Consider the following 16,668-nt stretch of genomic DNA (forward strand, 5'->3'; position numbering starts at 1 on the left):
CGGGTCGGCTGCTGACGCCACCTCATCCCGGAGCCAAGCACCCGCTTCAGGGACAAAAGTGCAGAGGCTGGCCTTGGGCAGTGGCCCCTGAGAGGCAGCTGTGGGAAGTCATCCCTCTCTCTTCCTCCATACCCCTCCTCTCGCTCCCCATCTTCCTCCCCATCCTCCCCCATCCCCCCCATCCCCCTCTCCCATCCCCCTCCTCCCTCTCCCCCTCCTCATCCTCTCCCTCCTCCTTCTCTGGGCTTCACCTGCTGTTCCCAAAGCTACTCTGACGGCCACCCACAGATGGCCTGTGTCCCTGTGTCCCTGTCACCTCCCTCTCCACCTTCTCCTGTTGGAGCCCAGGGCCTGGCACAAGCCTGGCACTAGGGCCACTTGCCTTGTCCCAGGTGCTGGTGACACAGCCCCTGCAGTCCTTCCTTTCCGCAGGAGTGAGCCGGCCACAAGCATATGCGTGTCAAATGCATAAATGCTGTAAAAAGAAACCAGGCCAAGCACAGTGGTTCATGCCTGTAATCCGAGCACTTTGGGAGGCCAAAGTGGGAGGACAAACTGAGATCAGGAGTTCAAGACCAGCCTGGCCATCATGGTGAAACCCCATCTACTAAAAATACAAAAATTAGCCGTGTGTGATGGCACGAGACTGTAGTCCCAGCTACTTGGGAGGCTGAGGCAGGAGAATCGCTTGAACCTGGGAGGCAGAGGTTGCAGTGAGCCGCGAGATCGCACCACTGCACTCCAGCCTGGGTGACAGATCAAGACTCTGTCTCAAAAAAAAAAAAAAGGCCGGGCGCGGTGGCTCATGCCTGTAATCCCAGCACTTTGGGAGGCCAAGGCGGGCGGATCACAAGGTGAAACCCCGTCTCTACTAAAAATACAAAAAATTAGCCGGGCGCGGTGGCAGGCGCCTGTAGTCCCAGCTACTTGGGAGGCTGAGGCAGGAGAGTGGTGTGAACCCGGGAGGCAGAGCTTGCAGTGAGCCAAGATCGCGCCACTGCACTCCAGCCAGGGGGACAGAGCGAGACTCCGTCTCAAAAAAAAAAAGAAAAAAAAAAGAAAAACCACAAACAGGGCGGGCTCATGAGGAGGTGAATGAAGAGGTGGTCAGGGAAACTGAGAGAAGGACATTGGAGATTCAGGAAGGGCTTGAGAGACCAGGGAGCCAGCCACCTTGGGAAAGACCATTGTGGACCGCAGGGGTCAAGAGGACAGTCCCGTGCAAAGGCCCTGTGCCCAGGGGACACAGGAGCAAAGAAAGGGGCAGGAAATGGGGAGGGTGCAGGCTCTGAGTGGCACGAAAAGAAGCCACAGAGTGTACTGGAACTGTCAGAGGCAGGGGTGGAGGCTGGGAGGGAAGGAAGGGGGCAGTGCTGAGGGCTCAGGGTAGGGAGGAGGAGGCTGCAGGGCCTAGGCTGACCAGCTGGCCTTGCCCAGGAAGTGCAGGACCCCGAGGTGGTACCTCCTTTCCACAGAGCAAGAGGAGGCCGGCTGGGTGCCACGACTCACACCTGTAATTCCAATACTTTGGGAGGCCAAGGCAGACAGATCACCTGAGGCCAGGAGTGTGAGACCAGCCTGGTCAACAAGGTGAAACCTTATCTCTACTAAGAATACAAAAATTAGCCAGGTGTGGTGGCGCGTGCCTGTAATCCCAGCTACTCAGGAGGCTGAGGCAGGAGAATTGCTTAAACCGAGGAGGCAGAGGTTGCAGTGAGCCAAGATCGCGCCACTGCACTCCAGCCTGGGTGACAGAGCGAGACTCCATCTCAAAAAAAAACTGATAATAATAATAATAAATTTAAAAAATTTTTTTTAATTTAAGAGTCAGTCTCGAGTGGACAAGAAGCTGCTGGCCACACAGAGAGAGCCTGGAACAGGTGGAGGAATTGCAAGCACAGAGCCTCTGAACTTCTGTGGGGAAGGGACAGAGGTGGGGTCAGGGCTCAGGTCAGAAGCCCCTACAGGAGCTGGAGTAAACACTTGCAGGGATCTGTTTCTGACGCTCAGCATCAGCCACCCCTTTTTTTTTTTTTTTTTTTGAGACAGAGTCTCACTCTGTCGCCCAGGCTGGAGTGCAGCAGCACCATCTCCACTTCCTGCAACTTCTATCTCTCATGTTCAAGCGATTATCCTGCCTCAGCCTCCTGAACAGCTGGGATTACAGGCGTCCGCCACCATGCCCGGCTAACTTTTGCATTTTTTAGTAGAGACGGGATTTCGCCATGTTGGCTAGGCTGGTCTCGAACTCCTGACCTCAGGCGATCAGCCCGCCTCGGCCTCCTAAAGTGCTGGGATTACAGGTGTAAGCCACCTCGCCCGGCCAAGCATCAGCCACTTCTCAAGGAGACTGCGAGTGAGGGCGAGGATCCCCCGAGCTCCACTCAGCCTTTCCACTCAGCCCCATGGGTTTCCAAAGCCACTCCCACCCAGCACCTCCCAGGGTCCTCACAGATGGAGAAATGAAGGCTCAGGACAGGCGCACGATCCAAGCAACAGCCGATCATTGTTTTTTATTTTTTATTTTTTTTACAGTAGGGGGGGGGTCTCACCATGTTGTCCAGGCTGGTCTCGAACTCCTAGGCTCAAACGATCCTCCTACCTTAGCCTCCCAAAATGCTGGGATTACAAGCCTGAGCCACTATGCTCAGCCAACCATTGTTTATCTCTCATGAGTGTGTGCCAGGTAGCTCCAGAACTCACCCATAGGGTGGGGTCGTCATTCACTGCTCAGGCACAGAGAGGGTGAGGAACCTGCCCCAGGTCACACAGCAATGGTGACCTCCTCTCTCCACTGCCTCCTTAAACTTGAAGGATCCATTGACCTTCTCCTAGCTCAGGCACAGTCAGGACCCCAAAATTGGTTGGGAATAGGGTGTGGGGGGCAATCAAGATCGGCTGCTGCTTTAAAACTCACTCCCCTGATTGGCCGGGTGCGGTGGCTAACGCCTATAATTCCAGCACTTTGGGAGGCCGAGGCAGGCGGATCAGGAGGTCAGGAGTTTGAGGTTAGCCTGGACAACATGGTGAAACCCCGTCTCTACCAAAATTAGCTGGGCATGATGGCACCCACCTACTCGGGAGGCTGAGGCAGGATAATCGCCTGAACCCAGGAGGCTGCAGTAAGCCGAGACCACGCCATTGCACTCCAGCTGGGGTGACAGAGTGAAACTCCGTCTCAACAACAACAACAACAACAACAAAACTGCCCTGATTGTAACATCAGCTGAGAGACAGGATTTGAGACACATAAGTTAGGTGTCTGGAGGGCTTAACCCTACCGTGTCTCAGTTTCCTCCCTGGTCAGGGGGATAACAGCAGCTCTGCCTCATGGGGGTTGTTGGGCAGACTGCATAAAGGGAGGATGCCAGTAGTCATTTTAGCACCGGCCTGGTATACAGGAAGTGCTCAATAAATCGTTAAAATAATCTAGGAGTGGCATCTCGCCTAGTACCTGTGGGTTGTCCAGAACCTCATGGGGTACCCTCTATCTTTGCAGCTATGGGGTTGGCGTGAGTGGCTCATTGTCCCAGGGGGACCCAGGCAGTGGCCACCCTGGACTGGCCTGTGCCATGGGGAATAGAAAGGCCGCTGTCCTCTGTGCCCTGGAGGCTGGCTCAGGAAGCCTGGCCCCAGGCCAGTGACCGTTCACCTCGCAGGCCTGCGATCCTGCCCTTCGAGCTGCCTCCCAGCCTGGGCCTGGTCTCTGTGGCCACCCGGCGGTGACTCACCCCTGCCCCGCCTCCACTGGAACCAGGCACCGAAATAGTCACCCAGCTCGCTCTCGGGAGTGGCCGTGGAAATATTTCAGAGCTGCATTCAGCACCTAAAAATACTCTTCACGTCCTCAAGCGTCTTCCCCTCCTTCATCTCCCCTCCACTGCACCACCAGGGCCAGACCCCCCACGCCCCATCCCTCCAGCATCAAGTAACTCAGACATCCTGGCCCCAGAGCCTTCTCGAAGGTCAGCCTCTTCTGAAATCCCCTGAAATCTCAGTTACCAGGCTGGGGAGGCTGGGGCTCAGTGACTTTGTTTGGGGAGACCTTCACTGCCCAGTAGTTTTCCTTAAACATTAAAAAAATGGCTGGGTGCAGTGGTTCACGCCTGTAATCCCAGCACTTTGGGAGGCCGAGGCAGGCGGATCACAAGGTCAGGAGTTCAAGACCAGCCTGGTCAACATGGTGAAACCCGTCTCTACTAAAAATACAGAAATTAGCCGGGCATGGTGGTGAGCGCCAGTAATCCTATCTACTCAGGAGGCTGAAGCAGGAGAATTGCTTTAACCTGGGAGGTGGGGCTGGCAGTGAGCTGAGATCATGCCACTGCACTCCAGCCTGGGTGACAGAGCAAGACTATGTCTTGGAAAAAAATTTAAAAATGGGCCAGGCACAGTGGTTTATGCCTGTAATCCCAGCGCTCTGGGAGACTGAGGTGGGCGGATCACCTGAAATCAGGAGTTTGAGACCAGGCTGGGCAACATGGTGAAATCCCGTCTCTAGTAAAAAAAATGCAAAAACTGGCCGGGCGTGGTGGCTCACACCAGTAATTCCAGCATTTTGGGAGGCCGAGGTGGGCGGATCATGAAGTCAAGAGATCGGGACCATCCTAGTTAACGGTGAAACCCTGTCTCTGCTAAAACTACAAAAAATGGCTGGGCGTGGTGGCACGTGCCTGTAGTCCCAGCTACTTGGGAGGCTGAGGCAGGAGAATTGTTTGAATCCGGGAGGCAGAGGTTGCAATGAGCCGAGATCACACCACTGCACTCCAGCCTGGCAGCAGAGCGAGACTCTGTCTCAAAGAAGCAAAACAAAACAAAACAAAAAAACAAAAATTAGCTGGGTGTGGTGGCAGGCGCCTGTAATCCCAGCTACTCAGGAGGCTGAGGCACAAGAATTGCTTTAACCCGTGAGGCAGAGGTTGCGGTGAGCTGAGATCTCGCCACTGCACTCCAGCCTGGGCAACAAGAGAAAAATTGTCTCAAAAAAATAATAATAATTAATTAATTAAATTAAAAAATAGTTCTTGGCCGGGCACAGTAGCTCAGGCCTGTAATCCCAGCACTTTGGGACATCAAGACAGGCAGATGGCTTGAGCCCAGGATCCCAGTCTGGGCAACATAGCGAGACCCTACCTCTACAAAACAAATGAAATTAGCCAGGCATGGCGGTACACACCTGTAGTCCCAGCTGCTGTGGAGGCTGAAGGGGGAGGATCACTTGAGTAGGGAGGTCGAGGCTACAGGGAGCCATGATTGCACCACTGCACTCCAGCCTGGGTGACAGAGCAAGACCCCCACTCACCAAAAAAAAAAAAAAAGTTCTTGCTGTTTGCATTGATGAGGCAGCCAGAAGCAGGTCCTTTTGACAGAGCCCCCAGCTGGTCTGAATTCCACCTCCTCACCCTCCCACTAGCTTCAAGACCCCACTTAGGTTATAGGATCCTCTCCCTCCCAGGGTAGGAAAGAGGTGTGCCCTGTGCCCTCCAAGATACCCTCACACCCTGCTGTCATCTCAGGCTCTCAGCCTCCTTGGTCATACTCAACGCCCTCTGTGGCCCCAAGGTGTGGTCAACTTTGTCCTAACCACCAAGCACCTTGACCTTTCTGGTGGCCTAAGGAAGGTGGGGGAAAGAGAGCACACAGAACTATACCTCGGTTCCTCCTGCTAGGGTGGGATCTAGCGTTCTCGATCACCTGAGGCTTCCAACTAGAGAATGGCAGGTGTCAAGGCCCTGGGGAAGGCCCGTGCTGGGTGTGTTGGAAAGGCAGTCAGCTGGCTGGCGAGCAAAGTGAGGGCGAGGGGGCAGGGCGCAGTGGCTCATGCCTGTAATCCCGGCACTGTGAGAGGCTGAGGCAGGCAAATCACCTGAGGTCAGGAGTTGGAGATCAGCCTGGCCACAACATGGTGAAACCCCGTCTCTACTGAAAATACAAAAAATTAGCTGGGCGTGGCCGTGCATGCCTGTAGTCCAAGCCACTTGGGAGGCTGAGGCAGTAGAATTGCTTGAACCCGGGAGGCAGAGGTTGCAGTCAGCTGAGATCACGTCACTGCACACCAGCCTGAGTGACAGGGTGAAACTCCATCTCAAAAAAAAACAAAAAGTGAGGGCGAGGGTACCGGGCAAGGGCTGGCACACTGTAGATGTGAAGGCCTCCCTGGCCCTCTGTTCTTCCTTAGAGAGGATGAGTCAACCTAGAGACACCTTCAGAGAGCCAACCTCCCTGAACCACTTAAGAAGCAATTTTGTTTTGTTTGTAATAATTAAATTCCCTACTTTATTCAGATGTCCTTGGTTTTTATCTAATGTACTTAAAAAAAATTGAGGTGATTGGGTGTGGTGGCTCAAGCCTATAATCCCAGCATTTTGGGAGGCCGAGGTGGGCAGATCACCTGAGGTCAGGAGTTTGAGACCAGCCTGACCAACATGGAGAAGAAACCCTGTCTCTACTGAAAATACAAAATTAGCTGGGCGCGGTGGCGCATGCCTGTAATCTCAGCTACTCAGGAGTCTGAGGAAGAAGAATTGCTTGAACCCAGGAGGCGGAGGTTGCAGTGAGCTGAGATTGTACCATTGCACTCCAGCCTGGGCAACAAGAGTGAAACTCTGTCTCAAAAAAAAAAAAAAAAAAAAAAAATTGAGGTGCCTGGCATGGTGGTGGCTCACGCCTGTAATCCCAGCACTTTGGGAGGCCAAGGCAGGACAATCGCTTGAATCTAGGAGTTCGAGAGCAGCCTGGGCAACATAGTGAAACTTCAACTCTACAAAAAATAAACAAAATTGGCCTGGCATGGTGGCATGGCCCCTGTAAGTCCCAGTTGCTCACGAGGCTGAGGTGGGAGGATTGGTTGAGCCCTAGAGATCCAGGCTGCAGTGAACAAAGATCAAATCACTGCACCCCAGCCTGAGCAACAGAGGAAGACCTTGTCTCTAAAAAGTAAATGGAAGGCTAGACGCGGTGGCTCATACCTGTAATCCCAGCATTTTGGGAGGCTGAGGTGGGCATACAGCTTGAGGCCAGGAGTTCAAGACCAGCCTGGCCAACATGGTGAAACCACGTCTCTACTAAAAATACAAAAGTTAGCTGTATGTGGTGGTGCACGCCTGTAATCCCAGCTACTCAGGAGGCTGAGCCAGGAGAATTGCTTGATCCCAGGAGGCGGAGGCTGCAGTGAGCCAAGATCATACCACTGCACTCCAGCCTGGGTGACAGAGTGAGACCCTGTCTCAAAAAATTAAAATAAATGGAGGCAGAAGTCACATAACATAAAATGAAACACTTTAAAGTGGGTAATTCAGGGGCATTTAATACACCCTCACTGTTGTGCAACCATTGCCTCTGTCTAATTCTAGAACATGTTCATCCCTTCCAAAGGAGACCTCGTCCTCATCAGCAGTCACTCCCCATTCCCTTCCCCAGCCCCTGGCAACCAGGAAGCTGTTTCCTGTCTCTGTGGATCTGCCTGTCCTGGACATTTCATATCAATGGAATCTCACACTGTGTGACCTTTCATGCCTGGCTTCTCTCACTCAGCATCATGTTTTCGAGTTTCGTGCACATGTGGTAGCACAGATCAGTGCTTCAGGCCTTTTTTTTTTTTTTTTTTTTTGGAGATGGAGTCTTACGTGTTACCCTGTCGCCCACATTAGAGTGCAATGGCGCGATCTAGGCTCACTGCAACCTCCGCCTCCCGGGTCAAGCGATTCTCCTCCCTCAGCCTCCCGAGTAGCTGGGACTACAGGTGTGTGCCACCACACCCTGCTAATTTTTGTATTTTCAGTAGAGACGGGGTTTCACTATGTTGGTCAGGTTGGTCTTGAACTCCTGACCTCATGATCTGCCCGCCTCAGCCTCCCAAAGTGCTGGGATTACAGGCCTGAGCCACTGTACCTGGCCTGCTTCATGCCTTTTTGTGGCTGCATCATATTCCATTGTGTGGGTGAACCATATTTTGTTGATCCTTCATCAGCTGATGGACATTTGCGCTGTTTCCAAGGAAGGGAGTTTACTGAGTGTTTACTCTGTAGTGGGCACAGGTCTAAGGGCTTCCTCTCAACCCCTGCCCCAGTTATGAGGTCATCCTCTTAGCACCATGCTCATTTACCCATTTTGTAGTTGGAGAAATGAGGGTACAGACAGGTCCCTGAAAAAACCACAGGTCAGGTCTTTGGCCTTTATACTCTGGGGATGGAAATAGAGGCAGATACTAAGAAAGGCAAGAATTAAATACGGTAATCCCAGAGCACTTTGGGAGGCCAAGGTGGGCAGATCACCTGAGGTCAGGAGTTCAAGACTAGCCTGGCCAACGTGGTGAAACCTTGTTTCTACTAAAAATACAAAAATTAGCAGGGTATGGTGCCATGTGCCTGTAATCCCAGCTACTGGGGAGGCTGAGGCAGGAGAATCGCTTGAACCCAGGAGATGGAGGCAGCAGTGAGCTGTGACTGTGTCACTGCACTCCATCCTGGGCAACAGAGTGAGACTCCATCAGAAAGGGAAGGGAAGGGGAGGGGAGGGGAGGGGAGGGNGGGAGGGAAAGGGAGGGGAGGGGAGGGGAGCCAAGAATTAAATATGGTCAATTCCAGGTGAGTGAGTCTCCCAGGCAATGGGAACAGCAGGTGCAAAGGCCCCGAGGTGGGAATACATAGATGTACTCAAGGGAAAGCTGGCATGGAACAAGTGAGCGGGGAGAGGAAGAGGGGGATAGATGGCAGCTGCTGGGGGGCCTGGGGGTATGGGGAAGGATCTAAGATTAACTCAGATAGGATAACAGAGAGAGATTGAGAGATGCAGGAAGAGAGAGGTAGCGAGACTGGGAGAACAAGGAAGAGATAGGGCCTCAGCATTTCAAGGCCTGGCCCCAAGTAGTCAAGGAGGCCTTGTCCTCACCAAGTCCCTGCACCCCAGACTGCTCTCTGATACCTTGACTGCATCGGCAGTGGCAACCACCATGTGCCCAGAAGGATGTCAGTACATGGTAAGTGCTCCAAAAATGTTGAGTGAATGGATGAACACAGGAATCGATGGATGGGTGGGTGCATGGTAGAGGGATTGGTGGGTGGATGAATAGGTGGATTGGTGGATGGATGAGTGGGCGGGTGGAAGGGTGGATGGTGGATGGATGGGTGGATGAGTGGATGGTAGATGGGTGGATGGTGGGTGGGTGGATGGGTGAAAGGATAGGTGGATGGATGGGTGGATAAGTGGATGGTGGATGGATGGGTGTGTGGGTAGATAGGTGGATGGTGGATGGATGGATGGATGGGTGGATGGGTGGATGAGTGGATGGTAGATGGATTGGTCGGTGGGTAGACAGGTGGATGGATGGATGGCGGGTGGGTAGATGGAGGATGGGTGGATGGTGGATGGGTAGATGGTAGATGGATGGGTGGATGGTGAATGGGTGGATGGTGGATGCATGGGTGGGTGGGTAAATGGGTGGGTGGGTATATAGGTGGATGGGTGTATGTTGGATGGATGGATGGATGGGTGGATGAGTGGATGGTGGATGGATGGGTCGGTGGGTAGATGGATGGATGGATGGTGGATGGGTAGGTGGTAGATGGATGGGTGGATGGTGGATGGATGGGTGGATGGTGGATGGATGGTGGATGGATGGGTGGATGGTGGATGGATGGGTGGATGGTGAATGGGTAAATCGTGGATGCATGGGTGGGTGGGTAGATGGATGGATGGTGGATGGGCAGATGGTGGATGGGTAGATGGTGCATGGATGGGGGATGAGTGGATGGTGGATGGGTGGATGGATGGGTGAGTGGGTAGATGGGTGGATGGCTGAGTAGATAGAGGGAGAAAGACTTGACACTCAGGTTGGCTCCATGGAAGCAGCATCTCCCACCTTCCAGCAGATGACTGAGTGGTGTCTGGTGGAGGAACTTGTCCAGCCCTTCCCGAGGTCTTACCCACCCCTCTGCAGCCTCAGAAGACACCCCCAGGGTGGAGGCCGCCAAGTGGGGGCTGGACAGGGTGCTAGGAGCGTAGGCCAAGCAGGGGCGGGCCGGCTGGGTACCAGATGCAGCTACCTGCCTCTGCCGCTGAGTCAGCATCACCATGGCAACTGGCCCTGCCGGATGCTTCTCTGGGCACATCCCCGTCACTGCAGCCACCACCGTCACAGCCGCCTCCTCACAGGGGGCAGGGGCAGAGGGAGCAGCTATTTTTACCCAGTTTGTGTGCAGCACTCAGGGTCCAGGGTGCTCACCTTCCCTATACCCCCTCCCCGGTTCGTGTCAGCCCTACCATCTCCTGAAGGAGGTTTGGGGGGATGTTGTCACCTGGGGTGGGCATTGTGAGAACAGATGAGGGACATGTACAAGGGCTGAGTGGCTGGACTGCAGGAGAGAACAGAGCCGGGGGCAATGACAGGGAAGACTGGCCACAGCAGGGAGCCACAGAGGGTGTGCAGAGGCCAGAGGGGCACTCACAGAGGGCACAACAGGGATCCCTGTGACTCTGGGCAACCTCTACATCCCCAAAGCCTCCCCTGCCGCTTCTGGAGCATGAATAATGGTGGGAAAACAGAGGCAGGGAGAGCACTCACGGGCTCCACCTGGGCTGGCCAAGGACTCAAGCCACCCCCCACCCTCCCTGCTTAGGATCTGGAGGCCCCTGTAATCCCCCATCTCTCCTCACCCCATGCTATGCTTCCTCCTGGATGTTCCCTTAACACACCTCAAATTCAGCTTGGGCACAGTGGCTTACACCTGTAATCCCAACACTTTAGGAGCCCCAGGCTGGTGAATCATGAGGTCAAGAGGTGGAGACCAGCCTGGCCAATATGGTGAAACCCTGTCTACTAAAAATACAAAATTAGCTAGGCATCGTGGCGTGCACCTGTAATCCCAGCTACTCAGGAGTCTGAGGCAGAAGAATCGCTTGAACCTGGTAGGCGGAGGTTGCAGTGAGCCAAGATTGCACCGCTATACTCCAGCCAGGGTGAGTGACGGAGTGAGAGACTGCCTCTCAAAAAACAAATAAACAAATACCTCAAATTCCTACCCAAGGCCTTTGCACGTGCTACTCCAGTTTTCAGGATCACCCTTCCCTGGGGCATCCTCATGGTGGCCCGGCTGCTAGTATCATGGGTCCTCTGGCCCCCTGACCCCACACTCCCCCAGCCTGCTGTCATTTGCTTTCTCGCCACCTGACTTTATTTTTTATTTATTTTGAGATGGAGTCTTGCTCTGTCACCCAGGATGGAGTGCAGTGGCGCGATCTTGGCTCACTGCAAGCTCTGCCTCCTGGGTTCACACCATTCTCCTGCCTCAGCCTCCCGAGTAGCTGGGACTATAGGCGCCCACTACCATGCCCGGCTAATTTTTTTGTATTTTTAGTAGAGACGGGGTTTCACTGTGGTCTCGATCTCCTGACCTTGTGATCTGCCTGCCTCGGCCTCCCAAAGTGCTGGGATTACAGGCATGAGCCACCGCGCCGGGCCCTCATCACCTGACTTTATATCATTCCTTTCAGTTGTTCCTGTCCCAGGAATGAGGGGCCACTGAGTCACCTCACAGCACATGGCCCACACCTCGCTTCGCTGGGCCCCTCTGTGAAATTTCAGGGACAGGGCGGGGACTTGGGTTGACAGATGGCTCCAAAGGCAGGGATGACCTTCCTTTCAGGCCACAGGGCCTTGTCAGAAGTCAGCAGTCAGTGGGTGAGCCCGGCCTGGAGGCTAAGATCAGGACCAGGAGTTATCACACCACAGGCTCTTCCAGGAAGCCGCCTTCTCCCGGGAGCCTGCCTAGGTGCCTCCAGGCCACACCCGGGGCTCCACCTTTCTTACCTGGTTGTCTCTCTGTCTGTCTTGCTACTAGACTTTTTTCCTCCCTCCTTCTCCCGCAGTCCCTCCCTCCAACTCATTTTTTTTTCTCTTGGTTTATTTCCAAGCCACGATATTGCTTTTCTCTTCCGCTATCTCGAATCTTTGGCCCTCCCATCAGGAGGCCCGATTTAGTACAGCCTCACCCAGAACGTTGGGGCCGTTCCCTTGGCCTCCATATACCCACTCAACAAATGGGCTTGTCCTAGAGCTTAAGGCCTACCCCTGGGAGTAAGGGGAATTCCGGTGGCGGACACCCTTCCCCATCCCCGGTTCAGGGCCCCGGCGGGGAAGGAGTTAAGCACGCGCCGTCCCTTCCCCCCAGCTCTGCATTTAATTAGCAGTCCGGTGGGGCGGCCTCGCCGGGAGGGTGGGGGAAAGGGAGGGAGGGGGTGGAGAGGAGATCGCGGCAGACGGGAGGGAGGAGAAGGGGATGGAAGAGGGGAGGGGAAGCTGAAGCAGGAGGGGAAGAGAGAGGAGGGGAGTAAGGGACGGGAGGAAAGGAGGGGGCGGGGGAACCAGCCCGGGAATCACAGCCCGCCTCGCAGGTGCCCCCGCGCCAGCCTCTTTCTTGGGGTGGAGTCCCCTCCCACACCCCCTTTTCAAGGCCGAGCCCAACGCCTACACTAAATGTCAACTCTCCCCATTATCCGGTTGAGGAAACTGAGGCCATGCAGAGGTGGTGATGTGCCAGGTAGCAGCTGGGCGCAAACGTTTATTCGCAGGTATTTGCGCAATGGAAAACAAGCCCAAACCAGCACCAGGTCGTCGGGCGACCAGGAGGAGCTGGGAGGGGGCGGCAGTGTGGGACGCGCGCTAGCGGGCTTAGCACCAGCCAGGCCACGCCCGTTCCCGTGCCTCAATTTCCCTCTCTGCACAGCTCCCAGTAAACTGCTTGCAGGGCCGGCCGCCCCCGCCCCCATCCCCGCGGCCTCCAGCGCCGCGTGGGGTGGGGGCCGGGCGGCCGAAGCCTCCGCGTCTACGCGGCACCACCTAGCCCTGACGTCGGCGCTGACGCCACCCGCCAGCTCGCAGCGGGGTCCGGCAGCCCCGGGAAATTAACTCTTCCACTGCTAAGGACAGCGCCCCTCCCCCTGCCATTCGGGGAGGGGCCACACGCCGAGGACCCCGCAGCTGGGCGAGGCCGGAGGCCTCAACCAGCCTCCAGGCCTCTGCCCGCGCCGTTCCCACCGCCTGGAATGCGCCTCCCGCCCCTACCCAACCCCGTGTTTACTGCGACTTCCCTCCCTTCGGCCTGGCCCTGACCCCTCCGGGGCAGGGCGTGTCCGTGTCTGGCTGCTAGTCCTGGCCCGGGGTGGGGTCCTCTCTCCCCAGCAACTCGCTGTTTCCAACTCAGTGTCTTTCCCCCCATTTTTCATTTGAGAACCATCGAAGACCAGGGAACTTATGGACGTCACCTGGCCAGGAACTGAGCGGCGCCGGCCCAGCTCCTGGGGCTCCCCGCCCCCACCCCTGTACGGAGGGGGGTGCCCAGTCTCCCGGCGGCGGAGAGGACCCCGCAGGCCCCGCCCTGCCCCAGGGGAAGTGAGAATAGGGCGCCCACCCCCGCATTCTCGCCACTTCCTCCCCGGGAGAGCTAGAGGCGAGGAGCAGGGGGGTGGCGGGAGGAAGGGGATGCGGGGGCAGCGGGAGGCGGGAAGGCGTGCGAGTTGAGGGAGTCGGCCTCGGGTGCAGCAGGCGGGGGGTCTCTCCACTATTACCCCTTATGTAGCACTTAAGGGCCCCATGTGCACGGCCTTTGGTACCACTCTGACAACTTTGGGGTCCCCCAAAGTTGCTCCTTCCTTGGGGTCCCTTCTGAATCAACGCAGACCCTGCCGGTGTCTTCCCATCCCCGCAGCGTGGGGCAGCCGTCTCCTCTCCACCCCCTCTGCCGCCTGCCTTGCCCACAATTCCATCTACTCCCCAGCTAGGGGCCCAGATCCCTTCCGCTGGCTGGGGTCCAGGTCTAGCGCCCCTCTGCACCAGTCCGGACCCCTAAACTCGCTCCGGGAGTCCCCAGTCTTGGTGCAGAAATGCAGCCCACGGTGTGCAGGGCCAACTGGCTTCGAATCTGCTTTCCACATACTGAAGCCTTTCTTGGCTGACAGCCTCAGTTTGTCCATCCGAAAAAAGGGGACAAAGCATATCTACATGGCTCAGGCCTGTAATCCCAGCACTTTGGGAGGCCGAGACGGACGGATTACTTGAGGTCAGGAGTTCCAGACCAGCCTGGCCAACATGGTGAAATCCCATCTCTACAAAAATACAAAAATTAGCCAGGCGTGGTGGCCCATGCCTGTAATCCCAGCTACTCAGGAGGCTGAGGCAGGAGAATCACTTGAATCCAGGAGGTGGAGGCTGCATTGAGCCGAGATGGCACCATTGCACTCCAACCTGGGCAACAGAGCAAGACTCCGTCTTAAAAAAAAAAAAAAAAAAAAAAGAATACCTGGAAAATGGGTTTCTCATCTTGGCAGCATGAATACTTCTGCTCATTCGTTAATTCATCCATTCATTATTTCACGAACTCATCCATTATGCTACTTATTGCATTCATTCCTTTTTTTTTTATTATTATACTTTAAGTTCTAGGGTACATGTGCATAACGTGCAGGTTTGTTACATATGTATTGCATTCATTCCTTTACTCATTCACTCATTCATTGATTCAAACACCACAGACAGCCTGGGAGGGCGGCAGGCCACAGGGGCCCACATCTCAGTGTGGACAGACGTCAGGGGCCCACAGGACCGTGGGTGGGGACAGCCCCAAGGCTGCAAATAAACGTTTGTCCCGAGCTGCATCCTGGCATGTCACCAAACCAAACCGAAGCCTCCCCAGAGAGGCCCCCGTGGGGTCCCCTGCCCAAGAGGCAGCTGCCTGCCACCTCCCCTACCCCTCCCCATTCAGGCACTACCCTACCCTCAGTCTGTCAGCGGGGAAATGGCTCAGTACCTAGAAAAGCCACGAGTGTGTGGTCGGATGCAGGCGAAACCGACACATCATGGTGGGGGGCGGGGGGCACCTAAAATAATGGGTTCCATGTTAACAAATCAACACACATTCCTCAAGCGCCTACTGTGTGCTGGGACCCACGGGACTGGAGCATCCCCCAAGTGGGTGCCTGTGGCCCCTCATGCCCTTCTGCTTGGGGCTTCCCTGCCTTTGATAAGACTCAGACATTCGAGGTCCAGCCCCAGCCCTGAATGTTCCTGAGGCGGGAATGCCTGACTTTGCTCTCATTTCATAGTTTTTTGGTTTCCTTCTATTTATAGCAAGAGAAACTGGTTTTCCATTCTTGGTGGTGACATGAAGGTTCCCCTTTGAAATATATTTACTGAAGTAAAAACAGAAAAGGGGGCCAACTTAAAGGAAAATCGTGAGACCAACCTGCAGCATGCTTCTGTATAATGACCTTGCTTCCAGTCCCCCAGAACATCACCTCCGGGCGGTGAGGACCCACCTGCCCAGCACACAGCGGGCACCCAGTAGAGCACGGTCACCAGGCGCAGTGGCTCACATCTATAACCCCAGAACTTTCAGAGGTCGAGGCAGGCGGATCACTTGAGGTCAGGAGTTTGAGACCAGCCTGGCCAACATGGAGAAACCCCGTCTCTACTAAAACTACAAAAATTAGTCGGTGTGGTGGCAGGCGCCTGTAATCCCAGCTACTCTGGTGGCTGAGGCACAAGAATCGCTTGAACCTGGGAGGCAGAGGTTGCAGTGAGCTGAGAACGCACCACTGCACACCAGCCTGGGAGACAGAGTAACACTGTCTCAAAAAAAAAAAAAAAAAGCATTGTTGAATCGATGAATGATGGTATGTGAGTTTGGTCCAAAACAACCAAGAAAGAGACAAAAAACCAAACCAACTTTTTTTTTTTTTTTGGAGACAGGGTCTCACTCTGTTGCCCAGGCTGGAGTGCAGTGGCGCGATCTGAGCTTACTGCAACCTCCACCTCCCAGGTTCAAGTGATTCTCTCGCCTTGGCCTCCCGAGTAGTAGGATTACAGGCACGCACCACCACACCCAGCTAATTTTTGTATCTTTAGTAGAGATGGGGTTTCACTATGTTGGCCAGGCTGGTCTTGATCTCCTCACCTTGTGATCCACCCGCTTTGGCCTCCCAACCATCTAATTTTTATATCTTTTTGTAGAGATGGGTTCTTGCTGTGTTGCCCAGGCTGCTCTTGAACTTCTGGGCTCATGAGATCCATCTGTCTCTGCCTCCCAAAGGGCTGGGATTACAAACATGAGCCACCCTGCTCAGACTACAAACCAATTTATCTTTTTTTTTTTTTTTTTTTGAGACAGAATCTCGCTCTGTCGCCCAGGCTGGAGTGCAGTGGCACGATCTCGGCTCACTGCAAGCTCTGCCTCCTGGGTTCACACCATTCTCTTGCCTCAGCCTCCCGAGTAGCTGGGACTACAGGTGCCCGCCACCACGCCTGGCTAATTTTTTTCTTTTTGTATTTTTGGTAGAGACGGGTTTTCATCATGTTAGCCAGGATGGTCTCGATCTCCTGACCTCGTGATCCGCCTGCCCCGGCATCTCGCGCGTAGACCCCGGCCTCAGTATACCAACATGAGTGGGAATTACAGCGCCGGCCTCGTTTTTTTTTTTTTTTGAGAACCACACCCTCGGCCTGTCCCTATCCGTCAGTTCTGGCAGAAACAAACTGCATTAGGCTACCAGCGCTTACCCGCGGAGTACACTTATCCAGAAAAGCCGAGTGTCTCCTCCCTCAGCCGTCGCGAGAGGTAAAGAACGGGACACAGGTGCCGAAAAACAAGCCGACAAACTCATGAAAAGTAGAATAAA

This window comes from Rhinopithecus bieti, unplaced genomic scaffold (assembly GCF_001698545.2).
Source record: "Rhinopithecus bieti isolate Rb0 unplaced genomic scaffold, ASM169854v2 scaffold_9899, whole genome shotgun sequence".
Taxonomy (NCBI): domain Eukaryota; kingdom Metazoa; phylum Chordata; class Mammalia; order Primates; family Cercopithecidae; genus Rhinopithecus; species Rhinopithecus bieti.